The sequence below is a fragment of the Oncorhynchus clarkii genome, chromosome 33, assembly GCF_045791955.1.
Source record: "Oncorhynchus clarkii lewisi isolate Uvic-CL-2024 chromosome 33, UVic_Ocla_1.0, whole genome shotgun sequence".
Lineage (NCBI taxonomy): Eukaryota > Metazoa > Chordata > Actinopteri > Salmoniformes > Salmonidae > Oncorhynchus > Oncorhynchus clarkii.
The window spans coordinates 23,333,269-23,350,489 of record NC_092179.1 but is presented as its reverse complement, the minus strand read 5'-3'; the positions used below and the strand labels follow the sequence as shown (position 1 = coordinate 23,350,489).

Sequence of the window (17,221 nt, the reverse complement as noted above, 5' to 3'; positions counted from 1 at the left end):
TGATATGTCTGTCTCAGTTCTACTAACTCTAACCCTGATATGTCTGTCTCAGTCCTACTAACCCTGATATGTCTGTCTCAGTTCTACTAACCCTGATATGTCTGTCTCAGTCCTACTAACTCTAACCCTGATATGTCTGTCTCAGTCCCACTAACTCTAACCCTGATATGTCTGTCTCAGTCCTACTAACTCTAACCCTGATATGTCTGTCTCAGTCCTAATAACTCAAACTCTGATATGTCTGTCTCAGTCCTACTAACTCTAACCCTGATATGTCTGTCTCAGTTCTACTAACCCTGATATGTCTGTCTCAGTCCTACTAACTCTAACCCTGATATGTCTGTCTCAGTCCTACTAACTCTAACCCTGATATGTCTGTCTCAGTTCTACTAACTCTAACCCTGATATGTCTGTCTCAGTCCTACTAACCCTGATATGTCTGTCTCAGTTCTACTAACTCTGATATGTCTGTCTCAGTTCTACTAACCCTGATATGTCTGTCTCAGTTCTACTAACTCTAACCCTGATATGTCTGTCTCAGTCCTACTATCCCTGATATGTCTGTCTCAGTCCTACTAACTCTAACCCTGATATGTCTGTCTCAGTCCCACTAACTCTAACCCTGATATGTCTGTCTCAGTCCTACTAACTCTAACCCTGATATGTCTGTCTCAGTCCTAATAACTCAAACTCTGATATGTCTGTCTCAGTCCTACTAACCCTGATATGCCTGTCTCAGTCCTACTAACTCTAACCCTGATATGTCTGTCTCAGTTCTACTAACCCTGATATGTCTGTCTCAGTCCCACTAACTCTAACCCTGATATGTCTGTCTCAGTTCTACTAATTCTGACTCCCTGATATGTCTGTCTCAGTTCTACTAACCCTGATATGTCTGTCTCAGTCCTACTAACTCTAACCCTGATATGTCTGTCTCAGTCCTACTAACCCTATGTCTGTCTCAACTAATTCTGACCCTGATATGTCTGTCTCAGTTCTACTAACCCTGATATGTCTGTCTCAGTCCTACTAACTCTAACCCTGATATGTCTGTCTCAGTCCTACTAACTCTAACCCTGATATGTCTGTCTCAGTTCTACTAACCCTGATATGTCTGTCTCAGTTCTACTAACCCTGATATGTCTGTCTCAGTTCTACTAACTATAACCCTGATATGTCTGTCTCAGTTCTACTAACCCTGATATGTCTGTCTCAGTTCTACTAACTATAACCCTGATATGTCTGTCTCAGTTCTACTAACTCTGACCCTGATATGTCTGTCTCAGTTCTACTAACTCTAACCCTGATATGTCTGTCTCAGTACTACTAACTCTAACCCTGATATGTCTGTTTCAGTCCTACTAACTCTAACCCTGATATGTCTGTTTCAGTCCTACTAACTCTAACCCTGATATGTCTGTCTCAGTTCTACTAACTCTAACCCTGATATGTCTGTCTCAGTTCTACTAACCCTGATATGTCTGTCTCAGTCCTACTAACTCTAACCCTGAACATGTATGTCTCAGTTCTACTAACTCTGACCCTGATATGCCTGTCTCAGTTCTACTAACCCTGATATGTCTGTCTCAGTTCTACTAACCCTGATATGTCTGGCTCAGTCCTACTAACTCTAACATTGATATGTCTGTCTCAGTCCTACTAAATCTAACCCTGATATGTCTGTCTCAGTCCTACTAACTCTAACCCTGATATGTCTGTCTCAGTCCTACTAACTCTAACCCTGATATGCCTGTCTCAGTCCTACTAACTCTAACCCTGATATGTCTGTCTCAGTCCTACTAACTCTAACCCTGATATGTCTGTCTCAGTTCTACTAACTCTAACCCTGATATGTCTGTCTCAGTCCTGCTAACTCTGATATGTCTGTCTCAGTTCTACTAACTCTAACCCTGATATGTCTGTCTCAGTCCTACTAACTCTGACCCTGATATGTCTGTCTCAGACCTACTAACTCTGATATGTCTGTCTCAGTCCTACTAACTCTAACCCTGATATGTCTGTCTCAGTCCTACTAACTCTAACCCTGATATGTCTGTCTCAGTCCCACTAACTCTAACCCTGATATGTCTGTCTCAGTCCTACTAACTCTAACCCTGATATGTCTGTCTCAGTACTAACTCTAACCCTGATATGTCTGTCTCAGTCCTACTAACTCTAACCCTGATATGCCTGTCTCAGTTCTACTAACTCTGATATGTCTGTCTCAGTTCTACTAACCCTGATATGTCTGTCTCAGTCCTACTAACTCTAACCCTGATATTGATACCCTGATATTTCTGTCTCAGTTCTACTAACCCTGATATGTCTGTCTCAGTTCTACTAACCCTGATATGTCTGTCTCAGTTCTACTAACTCTAACCCTGATATGTCTGTCTCAGTTCTACTAACTCTAACCCTGATATGTCTGTCTCAGTTCTACTAACTCGAACCCTGATATGTCTGTCTCAGTCCTACTAACTCTAACCCTGATATGTCTGTCTCAGTTCTACTAACTCTGACCCTGATATGTCTGTCTCAGTCCTACTAACTCTGATATGTCTGTCTCAGTCCTACTAACTCTAACCCTGATATGTCTGTCTCAGTTCTACTAACTCTAATCCTGATATGTCTGTCTCAGTTCTACTAACCCTGATATGTCTGTCTCAGTTCTACTAACTCTAACCCTGATATGTCTGTCTCAGTCCTACTAACCCTGATATGTCTGTCTCAGTTCTACTAACCCTGATATGTCTGTCTCAGTTCTACTAACTCTAACCCTGATATGTCTGTCTCAGTCCTACTATCCCTGATATGTCTGTCTCAGTCCTACTAACTCTAACCCTGATATGTCTGTCTCAGTCCCACTAACTCTAACCCTGATATGTCTGTCTCAGTCCTACTAACTCTAACCCTGATATGTCTGTCTCAGTCCTAATAACTCAAACTCTGATATGTCTGTCTCATTCCTACTAACCCTGATATGCCTGTCTCAGTCCTACTAACTCTAACCCTGATATGTCTGTCTCAGTTCTACTAACCCTGATATGTCTGTCTCAGTTCTACTAACCCTGATATGTCTGTCTCAGTACTAATTCTCTATGTCTGTCTCAGTTCTACTAACCCTGATATGTCTGTCTCAGTTCTACTAACTCTAACCCTGATATGTCTGTCTCAGTCTACTAACTCTAACCCTGATATGTCTGTCTCAGTTCTACTAACCCTGATATGTCTGTCTCAGTTCTACTAACCCTGATATGTCTGTCTCAGTTCTACTAACTATAACCCTGATATGTCTGTCTCAGTCCTACTAACTCTGATATGTCTGTCTCAGTCCTACTAACTCTAACCCTGATATGTCTGTCTCAGTTCTACTAACTCTAATCCTGATATGTCTGTCTCAGTTCTACTAACCCTGATATGTCTGTCTCAGTTCTAACTCTAACCCTGATATGTCTGTCTCAGTCCTACTAACCCTGATATGTCTGTCTCAGTTCTACTAACTCTGATATGTCTGTCTCAGTTCTACTAACCCTGATATGTCTGTCTCAGTTCTACTAACCCTGATATGTCTGTCTCAGTCCTACTAATCCCTGATATGTCTGTCTCAGTCCTACTAACTCTAACCCTGATATGTCTGTCTCAGTCCCACTAACTCTAACCCTGATATGTCTGTCTCAGTCCTACTAACTCTAACCCTGATATGTCTGTCTCAGTCCTAATAACTCAAACTCTGATATGTCTGTCTCAGTCCTACTAACCCTGATATGCCTGTCTCAGTCCTACTAACTCTAACCCTGATATGTCTGTCTCAGTTCTACTAACCCTGATATGTCTGTCTCAGTCCCACTAACTCTAACCCTGATATGTCTGTCTCAGTTCTACTAATTCTGACCCTGATATGTCTGTCTCAGTTCTACTAACCCTGATATGTCTGTCTCAGTCCTACTAACTCTAACCCTGATATGTCTGTCTCAGTCCTACTAACTCTAACCCTGATATGTCTGTCTCAGTTCTACTAACCCTGATATGTCTGTCTCAGTTCTACTAACCCTGATATGTCTGTCTCAGTTCTACTAACTATAACCCTGATATGTCTGTCTCAGTTCTACTAACCCTGATATGTCTGTCTCAGTTCTACTAACTATAACCCTGATATGTCTGTCTCAGTTCTACTAACTCTGACCCTGATATGTCTGTCTCAGTTCTACTAACTCTAACCCTGATATGTCTGTCTCAGTACTACTAACTCTAACCCTGATATGTCTGTTTCAGTCCTACTAACTCTAACCCTGATATGTCTGTTTCAGTCCTACTAACTCTAACCCTGATATGTCTGTCTCAGTTCTACTAACTCTAACCCTGATATGTCTGTCTCAGTTCTACTAACCCTGATATGTCTGTCTCAGTCCTACTAACTCTAACCCTGAACATGTATGTCTCAGTTCTACTAACTCTGACCCTGATATGCCTGTCTCAGTTCTACTAACCCTGATATGTCTGTCTCAGTTCTACTAACCCTGATATGTCTGGCTCAGTCCTACTAACTCTAACATTGATATGTCTGTCTCAGTCCTACTAAATCTAACCCTGATATGTCTGTCTCAGTCCTACTAACTCTAACCCTGATATGTCTGTCTCAGTCCTACTAACTCTAACCCTGATATGCCTGTCTCAGTCCTACTAACTCTAACCCTGATATGTCTGTCTCAGTCCTAATAACTCAAACTCTGATATGTCTGTCTCAGTCCTACTAACCCTGATATGCCTGTCTCAGTCCTACTAACTCTAACCCTGATATGTCTGTCTCAGTTCTACTAACCCTGATATGTCTGTCTCAGTCTACTAACTCTAACCCTGATATGTCTGTCTCAGTCCTACTAACCCTGATATGTCTGTCTCAGTCCTACTAACTCTAACCCTGATATGTCTGTCTCAGTCCCACTAACTCTAACCCTGATATGTCTGTCTCAGTCCTACTAACTCTAACCCTGAATGTCTGTCTCAGTCCTAATAACCCTGATATGTCTGTCTGTCTCTAACCCTGATATGCCTGTCTCAGTCCTACTAACTCTAACCCTGATATGTCTGTCTCAGTCTAACCCTGATATGTCTGTCTCAGTCCCACTAACTCTAACCCTATGTCTGTCTCAGTTCTACCTGACCCTGATATGTCTGTCTCAGTTCTACTAACCCTGATATGTCTGTCTCAGTCCTACTAACTCTAACCCTGATATGTCTGTCTCAGTCCTACTAACTCTAACCCTGATATGTCTGTCTCAGTTCTACTAACCCTGATATGTCTGTCTCAGTTCTACTAACCCTGATATGTCTGTCTCAGTAACTATCTGATATGTCTGTCTCAGTCCTACTAACTCTGATATGTCTGTCTCAGTCCTACTAACTCTAACCCTGATATGTCTGTCTCAGTTCTACTAACTCTAATCCGGATATGTCTGTCTCAGTTCTACTAACCCTGATATGTCTGTCTCAGTTCTAATAACTCTAACCCTGATATGTCTGTCTCAGTCCTACTAACCCTGATATGTCTGTCTCAGTTCTACTAACTCTGATATGTCTGTCTCAGTTCTACTAACCCTGATATGTCTGTCTCAGTCCTACTAACTCTAACCCTGATATGTCTGTCTCAGTCCTACTATCCCTGATATGTCTGTCTCAGTCCTACTAACTCTAACCCTGATATGTCTGTCTCAGTCCCACTACTAACCCTGATATGTCTGTCTCAGTCCTACTAACTCTAACCCTGATATGTCTGTCTCAGTCCTAACCCTGATATGTCTGTCTCAGTCTCAGTCCTACTAACTCTAACCCTGATATGTCTGTCTCAGTTCTACTAACCCTGATATGTCTGTCTCAGTAACTCTAACCCTGATAACTCTAATTCTGACCCTGATATGTCTGTCTCAGTTCTACTAACCCTGATATGTCTGTCTCAGTCCTACTAACTCTCTGATATGTCTGTCTCAGTCCTACTAACTCTAACCCTGATATGTTCTACTAACCCTGATATGTCTGTCTCAGTAACCCTGATATGTCTGTCTCAGTTCTACTAACTATAACCCTGATATGTCTGTCTCAGACTATGATATGTCTGTCTCAGTTCTACTAACTATAACCCTGATATGTCTGTCTCAGTTCTACTAACTCTGACCCTGATATGTCTGTCTCAGTTCTACTAACTCTAACCCTGATATGTCTGTCTCAGTACTACTAACTCTAACCCTGATATGTCTGTTTCAGTCCTACTAACTCTAACCCTGATATGTCTGTTTCAGACTCTAACCCTGATATGTCTGTCTCAGTTCTACTAACTCTAACCCTGATATGTCTGTCTCAGTTCTACTAACCCTGATATGTCTGTCTCAGTAACTCTGACCCTATGCCTGTCTCAGTTCTACTAACCCTGATATGTCTGTCTCAGTTCTACTAACCCTGATATGTCTGGCTCAGTCCTACTAACTCTAACATTGATATGTCTGTCTCAGTCCTACTAAATCTAACCCTGATATGTCTGTCTCAGTCCTACTAACTCTAACCCTGGTATGTCTGTCTCAGTCCTACTAACTCTAACCCTGATATGCCTGTCTCAGTCCTACTAACTCTAACCCTGATATGTCTCAGTCCTACTAACTCTAACCCTGATATGTCTGTCTCAGTTCTACTAACTCTAACCCTGATATGTCTGTCTCAGTCCTGCTAACTCTGATATGTCTGTCTCAGTTCTACTAACTCTAACCCTGATATGTCTGTCTCAGTCCCACTAACTCTGACCCTGATATGTCTGTCTCAGACCTACTAACTCTGATATGTCTGTCTCAGTCCTACTAACTCTAACCCTGATATGTCTGTCTCAGTCCTACTAACTCTAATCCTGGTATGTCTGTCTCAGTTCTACTAACCCTGATATGTCTGTCTCAGTTCTACTAACCCTGATATGTCTGTCTCAGTTCTACTAACTCTAATCCTGGTATGTCTGTCTCAGTTCTTCTACCCTGATATGTCTGTCTCAGTTCTACTAACCCTGATATGTCTGTCTCAGTTCTACTAACCCTGATATGTCTGTCTCAGTTCTACTAACCCTGATATGTCTGTCTCAGTTCTACTAACTCTAATCCTGATATGTCTCTCTCAGTCCTACTAACCCTGATATATCTGTCTCAGTTCTACTAACCCCGATATGTCTGTCTCAGTCCTACTAACCCTGATATGTCTGTCTCAGTTCTACTAACCCTGATATGTCTGTCTCAGTTCTACTAACCCTGATATGTCTGTCTCAGTTCTACTAACCCTGATATGTCTGTCTCAGTTCTACTAACCCTGATATGTCTGTCTCAGTTCTACTAACTCTAATCCTGATATGTCTGTCTCAGTCCTAATAACTCAAACTCTGATATGTCTGTCTCAGTCCTACTAACTCTAACCCTGATGTGTCTGTCTCAGTTCTACTAACTCTAATCCTGATATGTCTGTCTCAGTTCTACTAACCCTGATATGTCTGTCTCAGTTCTACTAACCCTGATATGTCTGTCTCAGTTCTACTAACTCTAATCCTGGTATGTCTGTCTCAGTTCTACTACCCTGATATGTCTGTCTCAGTTCTACTAACCCTGATATGTCTGTCTCAGTTCTACTAACCCTGATATGTCTGTCTCAGTTCTACTAACCCTGATATGTCTGTCTCAGTTCTACTAACCCTGATATGTCTGTCTCAGTTCTACTAACTCTAATCCTGGTATGTCTGTCTCAGTTCTACTACCCTGATATGTCTGTCTCAGTTCTACTAACTCTAACCCTGATATGTCTGTCTCAGTCCTACTAACCCTGATATGATATTTTGCTCAGCAGCGATCGTGTCTGAAACTGTACATCTATCTCATCTAGATCTATGGCTGTCTCAGTTCTACTAACCCTGATATGTCTGTCTCAGTTCTACTAACCCTGATATGTCTGTCTCAGTTCTACTAACCCTGATATGTCTGTCTCAGTCCTACTAACTCTAACCCTGATATGTCTGTCTCAGTTCTACTAACCCTGATATGTCTGTCTCAGTTCTACTAACCCTGATATGTCTGTCTCAGTTCTACTAACTCTAATCCTGGTATGTCTGTCTCAGTTCTACTACCCTGATATGTCTGTCTCAGTTCTACTAACCCTGATATGTCTGTCTCAGTTCTACTAACCCTGATATGTCTGTCTCAGTTCTACTAACCCTGATATGTCTGTCTCAGTTCTACTAACTCTAATCCTGATATGTCTGTCTCAGTCCTACTAACCCTAATATGTCTGTCTCAGTTCTACTAACCCCGATATGTCTGTCTCAGTCCTACTAACCCTGATATGTCTGTCTCAGTTCTACTAACCCCGATATGTCTGTCTCAGTTCTACTAACCCTGATATGTCTGTCTCAGTTCTACTAACCCTGATATGTCTGTCTCAGTTCTACTAAACCTGATATGTCTGTCTCAGTTCTACTAACTCTAATCCTGATATGTCTGTCTCAGTCCTACTAACTCTAACCCTGATATGTCTGTCTCAGTTCTAATAACTCAAACTCTGATATGTCTGTCTCAGTCCTACTAACTCTAACCCTGATATGTCTGTCTCAGTTCTACTAACCCTGATATGTCTGTCTCAGTCCTACTAACACTGATATGTCTGTCTCAGTCCCACTAACTCTAACCCTGATATGTCTGTCTCAGTTCTACTAACCCTGATATGTCTGTCTCAGTCCTACTAACCCTGATATGTCTGTCTCAGTTCTACTAACTCTAACCCTGATATGTCTGTCTCAGTCCTAATAACTCAAACTCTGATATGTCTGTCTCAGTCCTACTAACTCTAACCCAGATATGTCTGTCTCAGTTCTACTAACCCTGATATGTCTGTCTCAGTCCTACTAACCCTGATATGTCTGTCTCAGTTCTACTAACTCTAACCCTGATATGTCTGTCTCAGTCCTAATAACTCAAACTCTGATATGTCTGTCTCAGTCCTACTAACTCTAACCCTGATATGTCTGTCTCAGTCCTACTAACCCTGATATGTCTGTCTGTCCTACTAACTCTAACCCATGTCTGTCTCAGTCCTACTAACTCTAACCCTGATATGTCTGTCTCAGTTCTACTAACTCTAACCCTTATATGTCTGTCTAAGTCCTACTAACCCTGATATGTCTGTCTCAGTTCTACTAACCCTGATATGTCTGTCTCAGTCCTACTAACTCTAACCCTGATATGTCTGTCTCAGTTCTACTAACTCTAACCCTGATATGTCTGTCTCAGTCCTACTAACCCTGATATGTCTGTCTCAGTTCTACTAACCCTGATATGTCTGTCTCAGTCCTACTAACTCTAACCCTGATATGTCTGTCTCAGTCCCACTAACTCTAACCCTGATATGTCTGTCTCAGTCCTACTAACTCTAACCCTGATATGTCTGTCTCAGTCCTAATAACTCAAACTCTGATATGTCTGTCTCAGTCCTACTAACTCTAACCCTGATATGTCTGTCTCAGTTCTACTAACCCTGATATGTCTGTCTCAGTCCTACTAACTCTAACCCTGATATGTCTGTCTCAGTCCTACTAACTCTAACCCTGATATGTCTGTCTCAGTTCTACTAACTCTAACCCTGATATGTCTGTCTCAGTCCTACTAACCCTGATATGTCTGTCTCAGTTCTACTAACTCTGATATGTCTGTCTCAGTTCTACTAACCCTGATATGTCTGTCTCAGTTCTACTAACTCTAACCCTGATATGTCTGTCTCAGTCCTACTATCCCTGATATGTCTGTCTCAGTCCTACTAACTCTAACCCTGATATGTCTGTCTCAGTCCCACTAACTCTAACCCTGATATGTCTGTCTCAGTCCTACTAACTCTAACCCTGATATGTCTGTCTCAGTCCTAATAACTCAAACTCTGATATGTCTGTCTCAGTCCTACTAACCCTGATATGCCTGTCTCAGTCCTACTAACTCTAACCCTGATATGTCTGTCTCAGTTCTACTAACCCTGATATGTCTGTCTCAGTCCCACTAACTCTAACCCTGATATGTCTGTCTCAGTTCTACTAATTCTGACCCTGATATGTCTGTCTCAGTTCTACTAACCCTGATATGTCTGTCTCAGTCCTACTAACTCTAACCCTGATATGTCTGTCTCAGTCCTACTAACTCTAACCCTGATATGTCTGTCTCAGTTCTACTAACCCTGATATGTCTGTCTCAGTTCTACTAACCCTGATATGTCTGTCTCAGTTCTACTAACTATAACCCTGATATGTCTGTCTCAGTTCTACTAACCCTGATATGTCTGTCTCAGTTCTACTAACTATAACCCTGATATGTCTGTCTCAGTTCTACTAACTCTGACCCTGATATGTCTGTCTCAGTTCTACTAACTCTAACCCTGATATGTCTGTCTCAGTACTACTAACTCTAACCCTGATATGTCTGTTTCAGTCCTACTAACTCTAACCCTGATATGTCTGTTTCAGTCCTACTAACTCTAACCCTGATATGTCTGTCTCAGTTCTACTAACTCTAACCCTGATATGTCTGTCTCAGTTCTACTAACCCTGATATGTCTGTCTCAGTCCTACTAACTCTAACCCTGAACATGTATGTCTCAGTTCTACTAACTCTGACCCTGATATGCCTGTCTCAGTTCTACTAACCCTGATATGTCTGTCTCAGTTCTACTAACCCTGATATGTCTGTCTCAGTCCTACTAACTCTAACCCTGATATGTCTGTCTCAGTCCTACTATATCTAACCCTGATATGTCTGTCTCAGTCCTACTAACTCTAACCCTGATATGTCTGTCTCAGTCCTACTAACTCTAACCCTGATATGTCTGTCTCAGTCCTACTAACTCTAACCCTGATATGTCTGTCTCAGTCCTACTAACTCTAACCCTGATATGTCTGTCTCAGTTCTACTAACTCTAACCCTGATATGTCTGTCTCAGTCCTGCTAACTAACCCTGATATGTCTGTCTCAGTTCTACTAACTCTAACCCTGATATGTCTGTCTCAGTCCTACTAACTCTGACCCTGATATGTCTGTCTCAGACCTACTAACTCTGATATGTCTGTCTCAGTCCTACTAACTCTAACCCTGATATGTCTGTCTCAGTCCTACTAACTCTAACCCTGATATGTCTGTCTCAGTCCCACTAACTCTAACCCTGATATGTCTGTCTCAGTCCTACTAACTCTAACCCTGATATGTCTGTCTCAGTCCCACTAACTCTAACCCTGATATGTCTGTCTCAGTCCTACTAACTCTAACCCTGATATGTTTGTCTGATATGTCTGTCTCAGTAACTCTATATGTCTGTCTCAGTTCTACTAACCCTGATATTTCTGTCTCAGTTCTACTAACCCTGATATGTCTGTCTCAGTTCTACTAACCCTGATATGTCTGTCTCAGTCTCAGTTCTACTAACTCTAACCCTGATATGTCTGTCTCAGTCTGTCTACTAACTCTAACCCTGATATGTCTGTCTCAGTTCTACTAACTCTCTGATATGTCTCTAGTCCTACTAACTCTGATACTCTCCTGATATGTCTGTCTCAGTTCTACTAACCCTGATATGTCTAACCCTGATATGTCTGTCTCAGTCCTACTATCCCTGATATGTCTGTCTCAGTCCTACTAACTCTAACCCTGATATGTCTGTCTCAGTCCCACTAACTCTAACCCTGATATGTCTGTCTGTCTAACCCTGATATGTCTGTCTCAGTCCTAATAACTCAAACTCTGATATGTCTGTCTGTCTGTCCTGATATGTCTGTCTCAGTCCCACTAACTCTAACCCTGATATGTCTGTCTGTCTCAGTCCTACTAACTCTAACCCTGATATGTCTGTCTCAGTCTCAGTTCTACTAACCCTATAACTCAAACTCTGATATGTCTGTCTCAGTCCTACTAACTCTAACCCTGATATGTCTGTCTGTCTCAGTCCTACTAACTCTAACCCTGATATGTCTGTCTCAGTTCTACTAACCCTGATATGTCTGTCTCAGTCCCACTAACTCTAACCCTGATATGTCTGTCTCAGTTCTACTAATTCTGACCCTGATATGTCTGTCTCAGTTCTACTCTGATATGTCTGTCTCAGTCCTACTAACTAACCCTGATATGTCTGTCTCAGTCCTACTAACTCTAATTCTGACCCTGATATGTCTGTCTCAGTTCTACTGATAACCCTGATATGTCTGTCTCAGTTCTACTAATTCTACCCTATGTCTGTCTCAGTTCTACTAACCCTGATATGTCTGTCTCAGTCCTACTAACTCTAACCCTGATATGTCTGTCTCAGTCCTACTACTCTAACCCTGATATGTCTGTCTCAGTTCTACTAACCCTGATATGTCTGTCTCACTACTAACCCTGATATGTCTGTCTGATATGTCTGTCTCAGTTCTACTAACCCTGATATGTCTGTCTCAGTTCTACTAACTATAACCCTGATATGTCTGTCTCAGTTCTACTAACTCTGACCCTGATATGTCTGTCTCAGTTCTACTAACTCTAACCCTGATATGTCTGTCTCAGTACTACTAACTCTAACCCTGATATGTCTGTTTCAGTCCTACTAACTCTAACCCTGATATGTCTGTTTCAGTCCTACTAACTCTAACCCTGATATGTCTGTCTCAGTTCTACTAACTCTAACCCTGATATGTCTGTCTCAGTTCTACTAACCCTGATATGTCTGTCTCAGTCCTACTAACTCTAACCCTGAACATGTATGTCTCAGTTCTACTAACTCTGACCCTGATATGCCTGTCTCAGTTCTACTAACCCTGATATGTCTGTCTCAGTTCTACTAACCCTGATATGTCTGGCTCAGTCCTACTAACTCTAACATTGATATGTCTGTCTCAGTCCTACTAAATCTAACCCTGATATGTCTGTCTCAGTCCTACTAACTCTAACCCTGATATGTCTGTCTCAGTCCTACTAACTCTAACCCTGATATGCCTGTCTCAGTCCTACTAACTCTAACCCTGATATGTCTGTCTCAGTCCTACTAACTCTAACCCTGATATGTCTGTCTCAGTTCTACTAACTCTAACCCTGATATGTCTGTCTCAGTCCTGCTAACTCTGATATGTCTGTCTCAGTTCTACTAACTCTAACCCTGATATGTCTGTCTCAGTCCTAATAACTCAAACTCTGATATGTCTGTCTCAGTCCTACTAACCCTGATATGCCTGTCTCAGTCCTACTAACTCTAACCCTGATATGTCTGTCTCAGTTCTACTAACCCTGATATGTCTGTCTCAGTCCCACTAACTCTAACCCTGATATGTCTGTCTCAGTTCTACTAATTCTGACCCTGATATGTCTGTCTCAGTTCTACTAACCCTGATATGTCTGTCTCAGTCCTACTAACTCTAACCCTGATATGTCTGTCTCAGTCCTACTAACTCTAACCCTGATATGTCTGTCTCAGTTCTACTAACCCTGATATGTCTGTCTCAGTTCTACTAACCCTGATATGTCTGTCTCAGTTCTACTAACTATAACCCTGATATGTCTGTCTCAGTTCTACTAACCCTGATATGTCTGTCTCAGTTCTACTAACTATAACCCTGATATGTCTGTCTCAGTTCTACTAACTCTGACCCTGATATGTCTGTCTCAGTTCTACTAACTCTAACCCTGATATGTCTGTCTCAGTACTACTAACTCTAACCCTGATATGTCTGTTTCAGTCCTACTAACTCTAACCCTGATATGTCTGTTTCAGTCCTACTAACTCTAACCCTGATATGTCTGTCTCAGTTCTACTAACTCTAACCCTGATATGTCTGTCTCAGTTCTACTAACCCTGATATGTCTGTCTCAGTCCTACTAACTCTAACCCTGAACATGTATGTCTCAGTTCTACTAACTCTGACCCTGATATGCCTGTCTCAGTTCTACTAACCCTGATATGTCTGTCTCAGTTCTACTAACCCTGATATGTCTGGCTCAGTCCTACTAACTCTAACATTGATATGTCTGTCTCAGTCCTACTAAATCTAACCCTGATATGTCTGTCTCAGTCCTACTAACTCTAACCCTGATATGTCTGTCTCAGTCCTACTAACTCTAACCCTGATATGCCTGTCTCAGTCCTACTAACTCTAACCCTGATATGTCTGTCTCAGTCCTACTAACTCTAACCCTGATATGTCTGTCTCAGTTCTACTAACTCTAACCCTGATATGTCTGTCTCAGTCCTGCTAACTCTGATATGTCTGTCTAAGTTCTACTAACTCTAACCCTGATATGTCTGTCTCAGTCCCACTAACTCTGACCCTGATATGTCTGTCTCAGACCTACTAACTCTGATATGTCTGTCTCAGTCCTACTAACTCTAACCCTGATATGTCTGTCTCAGTCCTACTAACTCTAACCCTGATATGTCTGTCTCAGTCCCACTAACTCTAACCCTGATATGTCTGTCTCAGTCCTACTAACTCTAACCCTGATATGTCTGTCTCAGTCCCACTAACTCTAACCCTGATATGTTTGTCTCAGTCCTAATAACTCAAACTCTGATATGTCTGTCTCATTCCTACTAACCCTGATATGCCTGTCTCAGTCCTAATAACTCTAACCCTGATATGTCTGTCTCAGTTCTACTAACCCTGATATTTCTGTCTCAGTTCTACTAACCCTGATATGTCTGTCTCAGTTCTACTAACTCTAACCCTGATATGTCTGTCTCAGTTCTACTAACTCTAACCCTGATATGTCTGTCTCAGTTCTACTAACTCGAACCCTGATATGTCTGTCTCAGTCCTACTAACTCTGACCCTGATATGTCTGTCTCAGTTCTACTAACTCTGACCCTGATATGTCTGTCTCAGTCCTACTAACTCTGATATGTCTGTCTCAGTCCTACTAACTCTAACCCTGATATGTCTGTCTCAGTTCTACTAACTCTAATCCTGATATGTCTGTCTCAGTTCTACTAACCCTGATATGTCTGTCTCAGTTCTACTAACCCTGATATGTCTGTCTCAGTTCTACTAACTCTAACCCTGATATGTCTGTCTCAGTTCTACTAACTCTAATCCTGATATGTCTGTCTCAGTTCTACTAACCCTGATATGTCTGTCTCAGTTCTACTAACCCTGATATGTCTGTCTCAGTCCTACTAACTCTAATCCTGATATGTCTGTCTCAGTTCTACTAATCCTGATATGTCTGTATCAGTTCTACTACCCTGCTTGCTGCAATGGAAAAGCTTGAGTTTGTTAGAGAGAAAGATTAACAACTGGTTTCACAAGTTCTCAGTATTGCTGACAAATCATCCGATCATACAGGCTGTGTGTGTGTCTGTGTGTGTCTTCTGTGTCAGTGCATACAGTAGGTGTCTATGGGTGGAGGGCTGAGGCGTTTGTGCCATTCAGTTGAATGGAGGAGATAAGAAGGAGGGGTTTTATCTGAGTGGGGGAAGGTTAGAGGTAGATAGACACATTGATAGGCTAGAATAACAGCAGAAACTGCTCTGGGCATCAGGGTACACACACACACACACACGCACACACACACACACACACACACACACACACACACACACACACACACACACACACACACACACACACACACACACACACACACACACACACACACACACACACAGCAACACATGGTAGAAAGGGATTTTAAGGCCAGAAGGTCATATGCATACTATTTACCACTAAGTGCTGACGTAAGTTGTTTCTACATCTTTGATGTCAGGAGGGTTCTTGACACCATTTATTGATGTTTACGGCCCCTTATTGCCACGCCGACTCATAGAGGGCTGTGTCAGCACAGTGGGGTTTGTTCCCAAGCCTACAGAAGACACTGTATTTCTTCTATCCGTGTGTGTGTTGTCTCATGGGGTCGGGATAGAGTAGATGATAAATGACTATTCCTTCTATATTAAACTGTTTGATTCTATTGACCTTCTATTCTATAGTACCATACTCTGCTGTCTTCTATCCTCCAGAGGAAAGCTACTTTGGGACGGTGTACACATCAGATGACCGGGGCATCCTGTACTCTAAGTCTCTAGAGCGCCACCTGTTTGGTGGGGAAGGGAAGAGCGACTTCACCAACGTCACCTCCATGAGAGGAGTTTACCTCACCAACATACTGGAGGAGGGTACGCAACTACGCATCAACACAATCTGGGTCGTATTCTTTAGGAACATTAACAGTCCGAAACGGGGAGGGACTCTTATAATCTACACCCGTCACAGCCAGAAGAGGACTGGACACCCCTCAGAGCCTGCTTCCTCTCTAGGTTTCTTCAAATGGTTCTGGCCTTTCTAGGGAGTTTTTCCAAGTCACCGAGCTTCTACATCTGCATGGCTTGCTGTTTGGGATTTTAGGCCTGGTTTCTGTTTAAGCACTTAGTGACAACTGCCAATGTTAAATAGGCTTTGTAAATCCATTTCATTGATTGATACCTGAACTTGTCCAATATAAAATGCATGTAGTTTATAGGGGGGTTACAACTGGCTGATTAAAGTGTGAATGCAAGTATTTTCTGGTGGCAGAAATATGACAATTACTAATGCAAACTAAAACGTTTTTTCCCGGGTATTGTTTTTGGCAGACGGCCGCATTCGGACAGTCATTTCATTTAACCGAGGGGGAGAGTGGACACTCCTCAACAAGCCCCAGAATGTTGAGTGTGGTGAGGATTCAAGAAATGATGTGAGAACTAACTTAATTCCCTCCTCTGACAATTAAGTGTCTCAAGTAGAGTATGTTGATGCTTATTATATGATTGTGAACACTGGATTCTGTGTGTGTGTGTGTGTGTGTGTGTGTGTGTGTGCGTGTGCGTGTGTGCGTGTGTGTGGTGTGTTTGTGACAGTGTAACTTGCACATCCACGGTGAATACAGTCGCTACAACGGCATCACTCCCATGCTGCCTCTCTCTGACCCCACTGCCGTTGGCCTTGTCATCGCCCACGGTAACTAAACTGTCAATCATACATATCAAAGACATGTTGCATTGTGAAACTTCTGTATTACCGTAGTGTGCAGGATGTTGTGCAATACATTTAGCATTGTAGGGAATCTTGAATAGACTACACAGTAAATTCTCCCCCCCTAATAATTCGGTCATCACTACAAATAGCTGATCCCATATATAGTGCACTATATATGCCCGGTCCCCATTCGTTCCCTTACCA

General features: G+C 42.1%; 1 protein-coding gene and 1 pseudogene across 1 annotated transcript in view; both read left to right on the top strand.

Annotated features, from left to right (window-relative positions):
- Nucleotides 1-17,221, top strand: part of LOC139393229 (protein FAM3C-like) — an 823,321-nt gene that overhangs the window by 785,411 nt on the left and 20,689 nt on the right. The window lies entirely within an intron of this gene.
- Nucleotides 1-17,221, top strand: part of LOC139392730 (sortilin-like) — a 30,619-nt pseudogene that overhangs the window by 9,492 nt on the left and 3,906 nt on the right.